This window comes from Pipistrellus kuhlii, unplaced genomic scaffold, assembly GCF_014108245.1.
Source record: "Pipistrellus kuhlii isolate mPipKuh1 unplaced genomic scaffold, mPipKuh1.p scaffold_m20_p_1, whole genome shotgun sequence".
In the NCBI taxonomy this organism is placed as follows: domain Eukaryota; kingdom Metazoa; phylum Chordata; class Mammalia; order Chiroptera; family Vespertilionidae; genus Pipistrellus; species Pipistrellus kuhlii.
In genome coordinates, this window is record NW_023425404.1 from 183,985,703 (window position 1) to 183,998,740 (window position 13,038).

Below are 13,038 nucleotides of genomic sequence, written 5' to 3' on the forward strand. Positions count from 1 at the left end.
AGGAAATCTCATCTGCTCTCCCCATATTTCTTCATGATGATCTAACTGTCATTAAAGGTTCTAACCCACAGGTCAGCTTTATGCTTGTGAAACATGAGATGGAGGAATAGAAGAGAGAGAGCCAATAATTCAACAAAGCGTGCAAGACAGTACACTTCACTTCTACAGGCTGCAGAGGACAGGCTGTATGAGTGCATCATGTGGAGCTAATTCCTCTCGCCTTCCACATCCATTCTGAACACGTGGACTGGGAGGTGAAATCATGCCCACCACCAGCACAGGACTGCAGACAGCATTAAGGCAGAATATAGCCTTTGACAGGCCTGGCAATAGGGCCAACAAACATCAAGAGTGGAAATTAAAAAAAAAAAATGTGCACAAATCCATTAACCCTCAACATCATGCAGAACAGGAAGACCATTAAGCAAAATACAAGTTTCAAAACAGACACTGATTTTATCAATTTCCTGTGGATGAAGATAAACTTAAAGAATTTAAGGATTTTTTTTAAACTGCAGTTTTCCCTGAGTACCCCCACAGCCCTGACAAAAGAAAACAAACAAAAAATAATAATAAAAAAAGTACAAAAGCAAAGCAAACAGAAGATAATGGAACAGGTTCAAATATAACCCCAGACACAGTGGGAATGAACATAAAAACTGACTTTTTTTGTAAATTCTTTTTAAAGCTGTACTTGAACATATAATTGTTTGTATTCAATTTATATCATTTCTTATCTGCATAATAATAAGTTCCTCTTAATTGACAGACACTTCTAAATCCATGACATAATTAGTTTTGCTATTAGAGATGTTTTAAGATATTGAGGGAGAAATTTTTTTTAATTCTTTGTGATTTTACAAAAATACAGTGTTCTTGCTTTCTTTTTATTTTACCCCCAAATTTCTGAACCCCAGGGCTACTGTTAGGAAACATGCATTATCAGGTGCTCTGTGGCATTTTATTCATGGCTTAATCAGTATGGATAAACTTGCTGTGTGACCAAATTAAAGTAATCATGTTATTACATTGTTTGAACCCAGAGCCAGAACTCAATGTTGAGAGATGCAAAAAGGCACACTCAGAAACATATGTGAGAATTAGTCTATTCTGAAAAGGATGCAGAAGAGATAGTTGGGGTCCAATGAGTAAGAGATAGGGGGGATTGTGAAGCGTACAAGCTCTAGAAAACCTGCTGAGACAAGCTTGCCAGTTTGCACGCTACATTTCTCCAGATGGCTCTCAAGTCATATTGCTCTCCTGTAGGGTTAGAAATACATAACCTAAGCTCAGGTTCCCAATATTACCCTCCCATACCCAGCTCCATCTGCTCCTCCAACAGTCTCCACCATCTCACTAAATGAGAACTCCAAATCTTCCATTGCTAAGGACCAAGCCTTCACAGTTTCATGGCACTCTCCTCTCAAATGTCACATTCAGTCTACGTGAAATTTCTCTTCACTCTTTCTTATACATGATCCAAAGGTACGGACACTTCTCATGATCTCCCACCGACCACTCCAGTCTAAGTCTCCATCATCAGCCACTGGATTGTGGAAGCTGCCTCCCATTGTCTCACTTCTTCCCTCCCCCTCCCAACCCCACTGCCTAACACAGTAGTCAGAGTCTGTCACAGTAGAATCACACTCTCTCTCACTCACAGAAAACTGCCAATAGCTCCCAGCTTAGAATCCATAAACATCAAACCTTCACATTGAAAATCTGACATTACCATATAGATATATCAATTTTGTAGGCTTCCACTCAACACTATGCACAATATCTCACATTTATCTCTTTTAACAGTTTTCATTTTTTCCAAACCAAATTTCTTTCCCCCCCAATATTATATTTTAATTGTCCATTGTTGAAAATATTACATATATCTCCTCCCTCCCCAATAACTTCTCCCCACCCACTCGTACCCCTCAGCAGAAACCCTCATGCCCCCTCCCCCCACTGTACATTGGTTAAACTTGTATGCATGCATACAAGTCATCTGGCTGATCTCTTACTCCAACCTCTTCCCACCCTCCTCTGCCTTTCCTCTGAGGTTTGAAGGATTGTTCCATGCTTCTATGTTTCAGGTTCTATTTTTGTTCATAAGTTTAGGTTGTTCATTATATTCCACAAATGTATGGGGTCATGTGATATTTATCATCTGAGAATATGTTTTCATTAACTTGAGAAACATCAATCATTTGTCTCCCATGCACACCTCAACAGGGCATTAAGGTGTGTGCCCTGATTGGAAATTGAATCCACAACCTTTTGGTGTATGGACAATGCTCCAACCAACTGAGCCATCTTACTAGGTTTAGGGTTTTTTTATTTAATCTTTAACCTGGATGCCAGACCTTGTGGGATGAGTAGGGGATATAAACATGAACAGAGGAAAATTCCAGGCTTCAAAATCTAACGATTTTTATTTGATGTTTCTACTGAAAGAATTTCTCTGGATCATAGCATCTCTTTCTCTCTCCTCTGACCCCAAATATCCTGGTGGCAGGATTTAGAAAGTTTTGTCTATTTATTGTAGTCCAAACATAGACTCAGCACAGGCCCGTGGACAATAGTGGGCATTTAGTAAATATTTTACATGGATGAATATGACGTGTAAAAGGAGAAGCTTGGTCTAGAACAGGATTCTTTAATCTTGACACTGTTGTCATTCTGAGCTACAGTTAGATGTCAGTAGTATTCTTTCTAGCCCTCCAATAATCTAGAAGATGCTAGCAGTTTATAAAATAAAACTCTGAACTTCTCATCCATTATTCTCAGGAGCCATCCAGACTCCTTATAATGACCCTGCAATCTGGTTTAGATTTAATGAGTGAAGCTTTAATGTTTCTGTACTTGCTGCTCCTTTTCAAACATCTCTACATCACTTGCTATTGAAGATACTGTTTGTTATTTATAATAAGTGCAAAGGCGATATTGACACTACCAAGCGCATTGAGGTGAATTGGCCAGCAGGTTGAAACAGGCAAGTTATTATGTATCAAAAAGCTAGTGAAATAAACAAGCTTCCACTGATGTTATCTAGTTCTCAAGGGACTTTTGACTGATAGTTTATCCCAGAGTCAAATAAACATGCAGTTGTCAAGATAGCACAGCAAAAGTGTCAAACATTTGGTAGTCAGCATTCATATTTGTGAATTAAAAATGAGTATAATGTGTTTTTGTCAGAAAATGCTGTAGCCATTGGTTGAAATAGTGCATATAGGGGAAAACCTTTCCAAGAACTATTTTCTTTTTCTCTCACAATGTTTCAAATAATTAATCAGCAAGAAAAAAAATTTATTAGTTCTTCAGGGCATTTCTGTCTCTGGAGAATCCTGAATAAATGAGTCCTCAAAGATCTCAATGTAGTGTCCACAGGTCTCATTATGTCACAAATCAGATGAGTTCAATACACAAGTGCTGTGGAGCATATGGCATATCTCTGAAGTCAATGGGTAGCATATCAAAGCAGGAAGAGCAGGAGAAACCAAGATGGTAGCATATGTAAACACATATATCAACACTTGCTGTCTCACACATCCACATCTAAACTGCAACTAAAAGAAAAAAAAAGGATATCATCCAGAACCACAAGAACCCAACCTAATTTAAGAAATACAATAGGTTTACAAGTCCAGGAAGCGCAGAGAACCCCAAACAAGAGGAATCCAAAGAGGACCATATTAAGACACATCATAATTAAAATTTCAAGAGCAAAAGACAAAGAGAGAATATTAAAAGCAGCAAGAGAAAAACAGTTAGTTACCTACAAGGAATTACCCATATGACTGTCAGCTGATTTTGGAACAGAAATTATGTAGGCCAGAAGGGAGTGGCAAGATATATTCAAAGTAATGAATAGCAAGAACCTACAACCAAGATGACTCTACCCAGCAAAGCTGTCATTTAGAATTGAAAGTCAGATAAAGAGCTTCACAGATAAGAACAAACTAAATGAGTTCATCACCACCAAAACAGTATTATATGAAATGCTGAAGGGTATTCTTTAAGAACAGGAAGAAGAGAAAAGGGTAAAGATAAAAATTACAAAGTGACAACAAATACAGATCTATTAACATGTGAATCTAAAAATCAAGTGAAAAAAAATCTGAATAACAGAATAACCTGGTGAATATAATAGAATCAGGGGAATAGAAAGGGAGTGGACTGACAATTCTCATAGGAAGGAAGTGTGAAGGGTGCGAGGAGAGACTGGACAAAAATCAAACACCTATGGGTGAGGACAATGGGAGGGCGTAAGGACATGGGGGTTCTGGGAACTGGGTGGAGGGGAGCTATGGGAAGACTAAAAAAGAGGAACAACTGTAATAATCTGAACAATAAAGACTAATTAAAAAAAAAAAAAAGAAAAGAAAAGCAAGAAGAGCCCTAATGGGTTTGGCTCAGTGGATAGAGCATCAGCCTGTGGAATGAAGGGTCATGGATTTGATTCTGGTCAAGGGCACATGCTGGGGTTGCAGGTTCAATCCCCAGGGAGGGGCATGCAGGAAGTAGCCAATCAATGATTCTTTCTCATCATTAATGTTTTTCTCTCTCTTCCCCCTATCTTTGCCTCTCTGAAAATAATAAAGATATGTAAAAAGAAGGAAGATTTCTAACCTCATGCCCCTCTTTACCTTATTTTACCCTCCTCATTACCCATGTCACAAACAGGAATCAACCGTCAAAATTTCAGAGTAAAAGTCCGTTTGGCAGTTGACTTTTGTTGATTTAATTTGTAATTTATTTCTATTTTCATCAGGATAGACTAGCAAATGCTACTACTGCAGCAAACAACTTCCACACACTGCAAAGTTTAAAGCAACCAAGGCTCACTTTCCTCATGCTACATATCCATCCTAAGTCAGTAGGGAAGAATTCATATTTTCTTTACTTGGGGATCCAAGATGATGGGGCTCCACTATGTGGAACACTGCTGACTGAGGAAGAGGGATTGTTAAACTGTGGGTTGTTACTAAAACCACACAGAGTGCTGCCTCACTGCACAGATAGTGAGGGAGAGAAATCCTGCCTTTGGCCAGTCCAGGAGGAGGAGCATCAGAAATAAGGTTGAATGGTAATGGGCATCTTAGAATCTCTTTTTCCTTCAGAAATGTCCCTTTCCATTGTCATTACTCCCAACAGTTAAACATCAGCTGTATAGGTTCAATTAGTTTCTGCTACCAAAATCCCTAAGGTGATAGAAAAAAATGCTGCAGATTATACAATTTCAGCAGAGGAACATGAAAGCATGTTCCCACTTCAGAGAATGTTTTAGTCACCTCTGCATCCTTGGCACCTAGGATAAAGCCTAAAGTGAAACTTAGAGATACTTAATTATGCTTGTTGAAGGGAAACAAAAAGAATAGATGAGTAATAAGAAAAAAAAAACAACACCAAAATAGTAATCCTATATAATAAAAGGGTAAAATGCAAATTGACCCTAATGGTGGGTTAACCAGAACCAGCAATTGCTATGCCACATTCTGACTACCAGGGGGCAGACTATCAATACAGGAGCTGGCCCCTGGTGGTCAGTGTGCTCCCACAGGGGGAGCTCTGCTCATCCTCAAGCCAGGTTGATGGCTATGAGTGCAGTGGCAATGGTGGGAGCCTCTTCCGCCTCATTGGTAGCACTAAGGATGTCTGACTGACAGAGGGATGTCTGACTGCCAACTTAGGCCCGATCCCCAGGGGAACATGAAGGCCTAAGCTGTCAGGTGGACATCCCTGTGGGCTCCCGGGCTCCGAGAGGGTGCAGGCTGGGCTGAGCTCCTGCTCCCCAAGCTCCTACCCCAAGTGTACAAATTTTTATGCACTGGGCCTCTAGTAAATTAATGAACTTTCAATATCAAAGAATGATGAGGTAATTACTTTAAATTCATATGGAAAATGAAAAATATACAAAGTAAAAAAATATATATATTCCAGGAAACTTCCTGTTGCTTTTTTGCTCATAATATTAAAATTCTGCCCTTCCCATAATCCTGTTCCTAGTCATATTTTCTTACTATACACTCTCATCCTAAATGATATGGTATAATAATGAGAGCAAAACACATATCCATATTATATTTTCCATTTATGGTATAGCTAACCCCTTGATCAAGACACATTCATAATAGGTAATCAAATTCTTCATGTAATTATAACTCCCAATTCTATATATCCAGTCCACATATCTCTCTTATTTTTAACACACACACACAAACAAATATACATATACCTGTATATACTCTATATGTATATTATTCAGATATTCAAACATACATATTAAGACACAGGCATCTATGCAAGACAACTTCACTCCATCTTCTATTACCTCAACATATGAAAGTCCAAACTGCATTAATTTTATTACTTATGTTATAGGCACCTCTCACCAATACTACAGAGGTGTTGCCTGGCAGGACAGCCCCCTGAGCCAGTGAGAGAGGGCTGTTCCCAACCTTGATCCTTTACGTGAGACCTTGACTGCATTGTGAAAAGCCAATTTATTAAAGCAATTATAGCATGTACCTTTATTGAAAAAGCAAAGCAAACAAACCTATACATTTGGCTTATGAAGCACAGACAGGCTCTCAGCTAATCTGAACAGCAAGTTGGGTGGGGGTCTGAGATGTCATGTACCCTCCTGTCTATAGGCCTCAATATTCATCTGCTGAATATTTTGGCACAGATTAATTCTCAAGGTCCCTAATTTTACTTCGTGGTGGCCTTCCAAGAAGAAAGACCTGGGAACTTTATCTTGCCAAGCCTTGAGAGTGCAGGCTTCTCTACTTGGATCTGGAAGATAAAGTCTTGTTAGTTATAAGCCAGCTGCAAATTGCTCACACTGTTTGGCCTTGTTTTAACTTTCTTGTCTCAGTTTCCCCATTCCTCCTGCCCTGGAATCCTGAAACAATTATACCTCCTTCCAGAACTGATCTTGCTCTTGCTCCCATCCATGAAAACTGCTGTCAGTGACCCACACAAGAACCTTGAGCATTATGCTTGACTCTTTCTTCACCTTTACTTCCCACAGCCAACCAATCAATAAAGACTGTCCAACCTTCCTCTCCTCTATCTTTTAATTACTATTTTCTTCTCTCCAGGTTCCTTGCCAGTGACCTACCTGAAGCCACCATTATCTCTCAAGGGATCAGTGAAACATACTCCTGACCCTAACACTTCTTCCTTTGTAATTTTCTCTCCAATTGACACAAAATTTGATTACCAATTCCCTGCTTAAAAGCATTCAATAGCTTTCTTTTGATTTTAGTAAAAAACACTTAGCATGAAATAATTTTTGTTTATTTTTTTCCTCCTGATTTTTTTCTATATTTATCTCCAAATATTAGCAGATTTGACACTAAGTTAAATACATTGACCTTTAGCAAAGCTGTTATTTAATAGCTTTGTTGAAATTATGAAATTTTATCACTAAATGTATTAGGAATATATACATGTGTGTGTGTGTGTGTGTGTGTGTGTGTGTGTGTGTGTATTAGGAATATATATATGTATATATGTTAGTAATATATATATATATATATTAGAAATATATTGTAAATATATATTAGGAATATAAATACATATATTTATTAGAAATATATATTATTAAAATACACACACACACACACATATATATATATATATATATATATATATATATATATATATTTTAAATTTATTTATTTGCCTCTTTCTGAAGTAAAAGTAAAATATCTGGAAAGGTAAATATCTTCAATATCCCTGGGTTAAAGGCTACAGGACTTCATGTGCACCAGCTGAGTCTGTTATTTATTTTCTTTGATGTCAGTTATGGAGCTTGAATTTTAGTCTATTTGTAAATTCCTATTAATTAAAAAATCCTCTTTTAGGCACAAAGGAAGGTGTCATTATTTCTATATGACAAACGGAGAAGTGGAAATTGCAGTGCATTAATAGATTTGCCTACGAGTCTGTTGGTTATTCTGTGAGGTCAGTGAGGCCATTTTGCTTTTTCACCCTTTTTTTTTTTTTTTATTCTACTCCAAAATTTCTCTGGGTGATGTAAGTGTGGGAAGAAGAACTACCAATCTTCACATCTTAGGAGATCAAAAATAGATATACAAAGAAGGAATTCTGCATACTAACATGAAAAGGATGGTGGTAATTTGATTTCCAAATTATTCATAACCACGCCTCTCCTACTGATAGACTTTCACTACAGGTTCCTAGTGCCCCTAATGAGAGCCAAACACTTGTAAGACAAATAGTGGATACTTAATAAATAACACTGTGACAAAAAGGAAACATGATTGTCAAAATGTTGTTTTTTAACATGCTTTTACATATATTAATTCAATTATATATACCTTCATTTTCCTTGCCTATTAACCCCATCCTTTTCTGACATACTGTATGTGACCAAAGTATATGAGTTATTTTAAATACTTTAGGTAAGAGAAGACTATGCTGCTACCACAAGTGTTGAACAGTTCCAGAGGTTCTGCCAGGTCGGTAGCCAGCTTCCATTCTTCTAAATTCTTTTGTTTATTTAACCAGGAAGTATTTGTTAGGATTATTGCTTTTGTTGAAATTTTACATTTGATTATGGTCCTGTAGCAATACTAATCTTAGAACAATCACTTTTTTACTCCTTATCAGGAGCATATTTTGCATATTTATTTAAAAAATAGATTTTGCGTAAATTAAAAGTCATTCTATTTTCCTGTTCCCTTCCTTCTTCTTATTTTTCTACTGAATATATATAATATCTTATGCATGGTCTGTATGATAAGAGGAAATGGATCTAAAGAAGAAACGATATAGCATGATCAATAGTTTTGGTTCTATTATAGTTTTTTTTTTTTAATTCTCTTTAATAGACACTATAAAAGGAGGAGCTATAAGTGTGAGCTTTTGTCTTTTAAAAATATATATATTTTTATTGATTTCAGAGAGAAAGGAAGATAAAGAGGGAGAGGAGGAAGAGGAGGAGGAAGACGAAAAGGAGAAGGAGGAGGAGGAGAAGGAGAAAAAGGAGGAGAAGGAGGACAAAGAGGAAGAAGGGAGGAGAGAGACCAATAATGAGAATCATTGGTTGCTTCCTGCGCACCTCACACTGGGGATCAAGGCTGCAACCCAGCATATGCCCTGACTTGACCTCTAACTATGACCTCCTAGTTCATAGATCAATGCTCAACCACTGAGCCACGTGAGGTGCTCTTGTTAGAATGAAGCAAATATTTTGTTGCCAATTTAAATATAATAATCTACCAATACATTTAAAGCTGAAGATAGAACTCACAACTCACCGCTTTCTTATTTGCATGGCTGGAATTAAGTCATTTCTCTGGACTTAAATAATTTCTCTTGGAAATGGGAGAAATAATATTGACCTTTACAATGTTTACTAATAAAAAATATTGCCATGCTCTTAATAGATGCAAGTGTAAATGCTAAATGAAACAATAACTCTTAGGGAATATTTTTCTGCTCTGTTGAAATGCTTGGATATTACATCTCTGCGAAAGCCTATTCACATTACTACTAAAGATATTCTATAAATGAAATCATGGGAAAGTGCATTGATTTTTTAATGTGAAGGTAGAGTACTCTGTGTAAAGCTAGTGTGCTGGAAAGACATTTGTAACAAAAATCTGTTTAAAAATGCATTCCCCCAGAGTGCCTTAAAATATTGAGCAGGTCATTTGTGCCAAAGACCAAATTGATTTTTTAAAATAATGTTTTGTTACTAAATGTAAAGCTGCTACTTATAATTCTCAAGTCACCTAACATTAATTAATAGAACTTTTCTGACATATATGCATATCACCTAGTGCTCCTTAGAAAATGTACGTACCTAGTTAGAGATAGCACAAACAAGGACTTCTGAACTTAAATATTATATACATTTAATTAATTACCCTCTGTTGCTGCAAACCAGTTTAGAAAAATCTGAAAAATCATAAATAAATACTAACATAATACCAGCAATTTTCAGTGCCTTATGTGGACTCATCACTTCATATTGTCACTACCATGGGATGTGTATCATGATAACTACTTTACAAATGAGAAAATAGCCTTAGGAATTTGACTTCCCCCAAGACATACTACTCTGTGAATGACTAAGATTTCATCTCATGTCTATACTAGAGGCCCAGTATATGAAATCAGTGCACAGGGGCATGGGGACGGGGGGGGGGGGGGGATTCCCCAAACCAGCCTGCACTCTCTCACAATCTGAGACCCCTTGGGGGATGCCCAACTGCAGGTTTAGGCCCAAGGATTGGCCCTAAACCGGCCTAAACCTGTAGTCAGACATCCCTCTCACAATCTAAGATTGCTGGCTTCTAACCATTCACCTGCCTGCCTGCCTGATTGCCACTAACCACCTCTGCCCGCCTGCTTCATTGCCCCTAACTGACTGCCTGATTGCCCCTAATTGTCTCTGCCTCGGCCCCCACTGCCACAGCTTCATCAAGAAGGATGTCCAGAATGATGTCTGGAAAGTCATTAGGCCAGCGTTTTTCAACCGCTGTTCCGCGGCAATGTTGCCTGGTGTGCCGTAGGTGCAGACAAGACAAGAATTTTATAATTTTTCACTATTTTGTTTACTTAGTATTTCATAATAAAGTAATTATAAAATACTTTCTTTGTGTTTATTTGATTCCTATTCAAGAGAATTACTTTATATATAGTCAATATAGGCACAGAGTTAAATTTTTTAACATTTTCTAATGGTGGTGTGCCTCGTGATTTTTTTCATGAAACAAGTGTGCCTTTGCCCAAAAAAGGTTGAAAAACACTGCTAGGCTGTCCGGTCTAATTAGCATATTATGCCTTTATTATTATAGATAATTTAAAGTCTCTTTTTCCTACTGTAACATGAGTAAAGAGGGTGAAAGCATATACATATTTAGACTTGGCCATCATGTATCACTTTTAAATGGCCGCAAATGATCATGAGGAATGAATTTGCAGTTATTGTGAAATTTTAAGTTTAAAATAAGTTAGGTCAGGTAGGTTCACTTAAAAAGATTTAGTCCACTTTACATTTTTTCAGTCTGTTTTTCCTGCTCAGTCTTAGTGCTAAAGCTTTTAGAAGAGCAGCACCAACAGAACCTTTTGTAATGCCAGTAGGTACTGTTAGATTCCACCCAAAGGCCTTAACTGAACCCCATTAATCAAAATAAAACTTGTTTACAAATTAATTGCAAATCTTGTTTCTAAATCTCAACTTACTGAAATTCAAACCTCTTAAGACTTTATTTTTCCTTCTATTTGTTAACCATTTTTTACTCCAAAATGTGGAAGTTTAACTTCCATGTTACTCAGATATTTCATTTAACTCATCCCCTACTAATGCTACTTAAAAACATCCTACTTGCCAACATCCTATCTCTTTATCTTCAGTGTTTTACATCATCATGCTGTGAAGAGATAATTCATATATATCTTCTATAAAGGCAATTCCTTTTATTTTAGTACAAATTGCGTGTGTTTTTTTTTTTAATGTATATTTATCATCAGATGACTTCATTTGCAAATCTCTGGGACTTCTTTTATTTCACTCTTGACCTAGAGAAGAATTAAGTGACTTCTTCTATGGGCACTGTGGAATGAGGAAGAGGTGGGTTTGCAGATGTGGAAAGTAACCTTACAGGGTGATCTGATCATAAATTCCCAACTGGGCAGGTCATATGGGTAGTCACACCCCAGGCAAATAACTTCCTAGTAAAGGTAAAGAAACCCTGTACATTGCTTTTGTTCATCTATCTTAATACATCTTTAAAATAAGTAGCAACCACCCTCAAGAAAGCACACAATATTATTAACTATCCTATAATCCAATCCCTATCTTGCATTCTCCCACCTCTATGTAATCATCTTATATTCCCTCCTTAATTTCAAATGCACAAAAAATTGGCAAAACTCTTTTCTTTGGGCATTTGAGATCTTGCTCCTAGGACTGTATCATCAGTTTGGATCAAATAAACTCCCAGAAAAGTTCTCTATAGATTTGGATGTTGTTTTTTTAATATATTTTATTGATTTTTTTACAGAGAGGAAGAGAGAGGGATAGAGAGCCAGAAATACCAATGAGAGAGAATCATCGATCAGCTGTCTCTTGCACACTCCCCACTGGGTATGTGCCAGCAACTAAGGTAAATGCCCTTGACCAGAATAGAACCTGGGACATTTCAGTTCGCAGGCTGACACTCTATCCACTGAGCCAAACCAGGTCTGGATTTTTATTTAATTTTATTATTAACAGGTGCTAGGACAGAGAAAACAGATGGGGGCAGGAGAGAATAATTAAGCAGGGAAAGCTTGAGACATGCAGCCTGTGACTGGTCTATCTCAGTAAGAACCAACTATGAGCTTGCTTCAAGTCATCATAGCTAATAACTCAAATTCATTAAATATAATGGGAACCCTGAATTCTAAGTTTTTGACTACCTCCAAAGATGAGTGATTAAATTAAACAGTCTTTAAGTATTTAAATTCTTCCCTTAGCTCAGTGGGCTTTCTGTATATTTTACTCAAGAACTAGAAATTACAACTATTCAATGTATTTTTCCTCTATCACCTCTATTCTTTTATGTAATCTTATTTTTAACTAATTTAGAGATGTGTATTAGGTTTTTGACATCAAACAACCCTAGAGGGTTGTTATTTTTTTATTCTTGTTCTACTGGAGTTGGTTTGACCCAAGCATGACTCCTAACCAGCCCACTATTTCCATTCTACCAACTCTGTTACAACAGCACATATAGAATTCAGACTTTTTTTTTCATGTTTTTCTAAGGATGGCCTTCTTTGGGACCTATTTTGGTCCTGAGAGCCCATTGTGGCTTGGTACTTCTAAGAAACTGACATTTATAAGACAGAGACTATCAATCATAAACAGATGAAGACTGATATGGGCTAACTTCAGGGTATGGATATATATGTCATGTTATTGGTAGTTGATGGTTTTCTTTTCTACAAATCTGAAAAGACAATATGCATCATTTGTGACTACCTAAGATCAAGAATCAGAAGTTTCCTTCTCCCACTGCT